Source organism: Phascolarctos cinereus, unplaced genomic scaffold (assembly GCF_003287225.1).
Source record: "Phascolarctos cinereus isolate Bilbo 61053 unplaced genomic scaffold, phaCin_HiC Scaffold_2;HRSCAF=192, whole genome shotgun sequence".
NCBI classification, from domain to species: Eukaryota; Metazoa; Chordata; class Mammalia; order Diprotodontia; family Phascolarctidae; genus Phascolarctos; species Phascolarctos cinereus.
In genome coordinates this window covers 104182753-104189585 of record NW_027555625.1, presented here as the reverse complement: position 1 = coordinate 104189585, position 6833 = coordinate 104182753, and positions in this window count along the sequence as shown.

The following is a 6833-nucleotide window of genomic DNA, read 5'->3' as shown; positions in this document are numbered from 1 at the left end:
TAAGCAACACAGAATGTAACAAATTAACAAACATACGGAAAAGGCATTTGCACCCAGTCGGCCAATGACTCTTTTATCTTCCTGTTTATAAATCTAGTTTGTAAAATTTATAAAATTCCTACTTAAATATCATATGTGTGCATCCCATATGCTATTGTGGTAGAGATATTAAGCTTCCAGTGTCCTCTAGTAAAGAAAAAAGATTCCTAAGAAAATAAAATAGATTATCAATGCCATGTTGAGCAATTACCAGGGAGGAAAGCTAAGAAGGGCAAACAAGAATTGAAAAGAAACAGAAAGACTTCCTGCTGGATATAAGCATGCACTCTTTTAAGTTAAAATGAAATTCAGGATTAGTAAAGAGCCTAGGTATGTTGAAAACTTCAATATTCGATTCAGTTCAACTACTATGTGCTTTCAGTCATTGTACTAAGTGATAGGGATACAAGGGAAGAAACAAAACTGGTCTGAAAAAGCTTGTGTGCTATTGAGGGAAACAAATTATACATGGAGAATACAAAATGTATAAGTAGATATGAATGATTCTTGGTAGAATGAAACATTAACAATTATGTGGGTGTCAGAAAATATTCACCTACAAGGTGGCACTTTAGCTGACCTTGAAGGGAATTAGAGCCTCTAAAAGACAATGGTAAGCAGGATGTGAATTTCGAGAACAGGAGATGGATGTACATGCCAGGTGGCAGCTAGATGGCAAAGTGGATAGAGCACCAAGCTCTGTCTGTGATGATGAGTCAGGAAGACTCATCTTCCTGAGTTCAAATCTGACCTCAGATACCTACTAGCTGTGTGACCCTGGGCAAGTCACTTAACCCTATGTGCCTCAGTTTCCTTATCTGTAAAATGAGCTGGAGAAGGAAATGACAAACCATTCCATTCTCTCTGCCAAGAAAACCCCAAATGGGGTCAAGAAGAATCAGGCACAACTGAAAAATGACTGAATAACAAGAAGTACAGGCAAGGGGGAACAGAAGAGTATTATTACCAAAACTAGGCATATGAGAAAATATTAATAACTACCTACTGAAATGTCTACTTTCCCATCTCTACAAAATGTTCTTGAGAATAATCTATATAGACATCAACTGTATCCTTCACGAAGGAATGAGAAGGGAACACAAAGGCAAAATATATTCCACAGCAGACCATGTCTTTAGAGCAACATAATTACATAGAGTGAAATGCATAGAGTGTGTAAGATGCCACTGTGCTAACATTTATTAACTACTTTTAAAAGCATTTGATTCAGTACAGCTAAATGTCACCTTAAGGAGTCTTCTCTTTAGAAGACTAGGTGATATATATATAGATAGATAGATAGATAGATATAGATATAGATACACACATACACACATACACACACACATATATACATATATACACATATATATAGTCAAAATCACACAAGTTTCTTTGAAAGAAGTAACAGAGATAACTTTAGTCAATGTCACTCTGATTATTAGTATCAAAGAATAGTAATGATACTATATATTAGCATGTATTATATATGCATGTAACATACACTTACACATATGCAATTAAAGTACATATCATATTAATATATATAACATATTGTAATTTATCATGTGCATTGTGTATAATTACAATTGTATTTTATAATTATGATATAATTATATATTATTCATTGAACTATATGCTACAAATTATCTAATTATATATTCTCATACTATAATTATATAGTATGAGATAATGTGTATAATACTATATAAATATGTAATATTTTAATGTTCTAAGACTTATTGTATATTTACATATGTGTTATATTGTTACTATATTATTATATATTATATAATAGTATGTAGTTATATATTACATGATTATTATATAAATATATAACATTTAAATAATACATAACCATAGAGCATATACTTCTATAACATATTGCTACATATAAAATGCAATATACAAGCATATATAATAATACTGTTATAAACATATATGCTTATATACTAATAATATTATACCAAAAAAAATACAAGCTTATGCTCACCAGAGATATTTGCCCTTGCAATATAGAATGTCCAACACAGACTTTAAATGGAAATGGGATCCCCTACAAATGGTGAGGACCTATTTTCAAATGACATTTTGTTGATATTTCAAACTGGAACACTTCAGAATTTCTTACATGAGATACATACCTGAATCAATAAATAAATATGTATTAAGTACCTACTATGTGCCAGGCACTTTTTTATGCACCAGGGATACAAAAAGAGGCAAAATATAGTTCCTGCCACAATCTAATCTCTAACTCAAAAGAGTTCAACCTAAGTAGCTACAAAAGAAAAATCAAGTGGATAAAGAATGTTTATTGTCCAAATCACAATATATAATTAGATGGAAAAACCTTGGAGCTGGTCCATCCAATTCATTCCAAGCATTCATTAAATGTCTACTACGTTCAAGGCACTGTACTAGGTGATGTGGATACAAAGCCAAAATAGAAATAAGTCCCTACCCTCAAGACACTTACATTCCACTAAGGGGCTACAACATGCAAACAGAAAAGTATCTGTCTAATAATCTGAGGAGGAAGAAAGCACTTATGATTAGGATACGTTTCGCTTAGGAAACAGCCTTAAAGGAAGCTAGGGATTCTAAAAGGCAGAGGTAAAGACAGAGTGCATTCCATGCAAGTGATAGCCAATGCAAAGATATGGCATCAGGAGACACAATGCCCAGTTCGGGGAATAGCGAGTAGGCCGGTTTGGCTGAAATGTGGAGTGCAGTAGGGGAAACAATATAAAATAATCTTGGAAAGGTAAAATGAAGCCAGATTATAAAAAAGTTCAAATGATCAGATGAATAGTTCCTATTTTATCCTATAAGCAATAGGGAGTCACCCAATATCAAAGAGCAGAGGAGTGACATGATGAGATGCATGCTTCAGGAAAATTATCTTGCCAGGTGTGTGGAGGATGGAGAGACTAGAAACCAAATTAGGAGTTGTTGCAACAGTCCTGGTGAGAACTGATGAGGTCCTGTCCTAGGGTGATGGCTATGTGAGTGGAAAGGAGATAGATGTGGTGAAGCATTATGGTACACTAGAAAGAACACTGCCTCTGGAGTCAAAGGACCCAGGCTCAAATACAACCTCTGATGTTTACTATCTATGTAAACCTTGGAGAAATCACTAACCCTTCTTGGTCCTCAATTCCTTCATCAACCAAATGAGGGATTTGAAATAGGTGGACTTTGAATTCCCTTCTAGATCTATGATCCTATGAATCAACAAGATTGTAGACTGATGGGAACAGGGGAACAAGGGAGCCTTAGTTCACATATGTTGGATAGACAATGTAGATAGACCATAATTGAACAAGAGGAGGAAAGCATGCTAGATTAATTTTTTGGAAATTGTTCAGGAAAACAATTTACAAAGGTAAAGATGTGGAAAAACATTAATTGTTCATAAGTAGGCCATGCCAATATAATAAAAATGGCAATACTACCCGGACTAATTTGCTCATTCAGTGTCATACTAAATTACCAAAGCATTATTTTTTAGAGCTAGAAAAAATAATATTGAAATTCACACATAAAAACAAAAGGTGAAGAAGCTTAAGGGAACTAATTTTCTAAAACTAGGAAAGAAGGAGGGGTAGCAGTGCTATATCTCAAACTATACTACGATTTGGTACTGGTTTAAAAATGGACAGGTAGATTAGTGGCACAGATTCGGCTGATAAACTATAGAAAACACTAGATTAGGGATCAGTAAACTCATAGACCCCAAATGCTGGGGCAAAGATTCACTGTTCAACCCAAACTGCTGGGAAACCTGGAAAACAGTGTGGAAGAACTAGGTATTGACCAGCATCACATCTATATTCCAATTTAAGATCCAAATAGATGCATGACTTATATGTAAAGGATAACACCATAAATAAATTGGAGGAGCAAAGAAGAAATTAACTTTTGGATCTATAGGTAGGGGAAGTGTTCATGACCAAACAAGAGATAGAGAGAATCACAAAAGATAAAACAGACAATTTCAATGGTATAAAATTTAAAAGTTTACACAAACAAAACTAAAGCAGTTAAAATTAGAAGGGAAATAGGTAACTAGGGTCAAGAAGGGGATCTTTGCAGCAAGTTTCTCTGATAAATATCTCATATCCAAGATATAGAAGGAATTCATTTAAATTTATAAGAACAAGAGCCATTCCTCAATTAATAAATGGTCAGAGCATATGAACAGGCAGTTTTCAAAGGAAGAAATCTAAGCTAACAAGAAACATGAAAAATGCTCCAAATCACTGATAGTTAGAGAAATGTAAATTAAAACAACTCTAAGGATCTGCCTTAAACCCATCAGACTGGCAAAGATAAGACTAAAAGAAAATGACAATTTTTGGAGAGGCTTTGAAAAAACAAGTACATTGGTCCAGCTATTCTGCCAGGTAATTTGGAATTATGTCCCAAAAGTTACCAAACTGTGTACACTCTTTGGTATAGCAATACCATTACTAAGCCTAAACGCCCGAAAAAGATCAAAGAAGAAAATGATCTATATGTATGTACAAAAATATTTACAGCAGCTCTTTTGTATTAGCAAAGGACTTGAAATTAAAGCCTCATTTATTGGAGAATGGATAACATATTATGCCATATGAAGTTAACATAGTATTATTGTGCCCTAAGAAACAATGAAATGAATGCTTCAGAGAAACCTGCACAAATATGAACTAATCTAGAGTGAAGTAGGACCAAAACAATTTATACAATAATAATATTGTAAAGAAAAACAACTGTGAAAGACTTGAGAACTCTGACCAATGCAATGACCACCCATGATTCCAGAGGCATGATGATGAAGCTTGCTACTCATCTTTGAGAAAGAGGTAATGGACTTAAGAAGTAGAATAAGACATATTTTCAGACATAGCCAAAGTGGGAGTTTGTTTTGCATATTTCTGTGAATAGTTGTTATATTTCTTCTTTCAGTGTGACAAGATGGAAGGAAGAGGGAAAATAGGATAAGAAGAAAAGAAAAAGAAAGAGAAAGGAAGGGAAGGAAGAAAGACATTGAAGCTTTTTTTTAATCAATAAACATTTATTAGGCACCTATTATGTGCCAAATATGCATAACCAAACAAGTTGCCATCTTGGTCATATCCAAAAATACATGTCTCATTCTGTACTTTGAGCCTATCATCTCTCCAACAGAAGGTGGAAAACCTGCTTTATCATTGGTCTTCTGGAATTGAGGCTGGCATTACACAGAGTTCTTTTTTTTGGGGGGGGAAGGCAATTGAGATTCAGTGACTTGCCCAGGGTCACACAACTACTAAGTATCTGAGGCTGAATTTGAACCCAGGAAGAAGAGTCTTTTTAACTCTAGGCCCAGTACACTATCCGCTGTGCCACCTAGCTACTACTTACTAGTGCTGTAAGATGAATGGGTTGTTTGTACAAACATACTTCTGACACCTCTTTTTGTGGTGGCAAAGAACTGGAAACTAAGGAGATTCCTATCAATTGAGGAATGGCTGAATAAGTTATGGTACCTGAATATGTACCACCATGAATATGCTGGAACATCACTGTGCCCATAAGAAATAAAAAGAGGATAGTTTCGCAGATACTTGAGAAGATTTTAAAAAACAGATACAGAATGAAGTGAGCAGAATCAGGAGAACAATTTATACAATAGCAAAAGTGTAAAGATAACTTTGAGTTCTTTTTAAGAATTCTGTGTGACGGCAGATAGGTAACACAGTGGATAGAGCACCAGCCCTGGAGTCAAGAGGACGAGTCATCTTTTTTTTTTTGTTAATGAAAAGAGAACAGACAAGCAGGGCATCTTTGAAAGTTACAGGTTGAATTATATACTTAAAAAGTAAAGCGAGCGGTATATAATAGAGATCTGCAGTTTCATATAAAATCCTCTTTTGTGTATTTCTATAAATATAGAATTGCCCATGTTATTAAGTTCAAAATAAAAATAAATATTAAAAGGAAATTTTGCAGGGCTTTTAATGACCCTGAAAGTCCCATCTCTTTAAGATCCCTGTTCCTCTCGTGATTGTGTATTGCTGCAAATCACGGAATACCAGAGTACAAACAATTAAATTTGTGGATTACACAAAAGGAGAGAGGCTCATGACTGGCAAAAGTAGACTACAGCTTATCAGCAATTAATTGTGCAGTGGTGTGATATTATCAAAGAGAGGTAAAGTCTGAAAACAAAGTATGATGGATCCTGTAGTGAGAGGGGAAAATAGCAAATGGACAATGTGACCCATTAGTAGCCCCTAAGGACCAGAGGAAGGCTCCCTGCACCTAAAGTAGACCCTTGTGTAGGATTTATGAGAAGTAGTCATGAATAAGTAGCCATAGGATGAGAAGGTTGCTATCTGAAGATATGCTTCCAAGCTATTAGTCTGACTTTAACATGAAAACTTTAAAAATAGGTGTTATGATTTGACAGGACTGGAAAGACTTCCCCTTCCCCAAATGGTGCCTCTTGCTAATGCCTGAAATTCTGCATTAGGGAAGGGAAGACAAGAAGAGAGAGGGAGAGAGAAGGGGAGGACAGAAAGGGGAAGGGGGGGGAGGCAAAGGTGCAGAGCCTACTGGATGTTCATCTTCTAAATACTGGGAGTAACTTGTTCTTTAAAAAAAAAAATTAAAAAGAATAAGAGTAATCACTGTTAAAATCCTGTGTGTCCTGTGTATAGCTATACACATGCATGTTTTTAACTGAAGGACTGAAGGAAAATGAAGTCTTATTTCAAACCACGAGAAAACATAGCCAAATGTGCCCCAGTCCAGCCTACATTTTA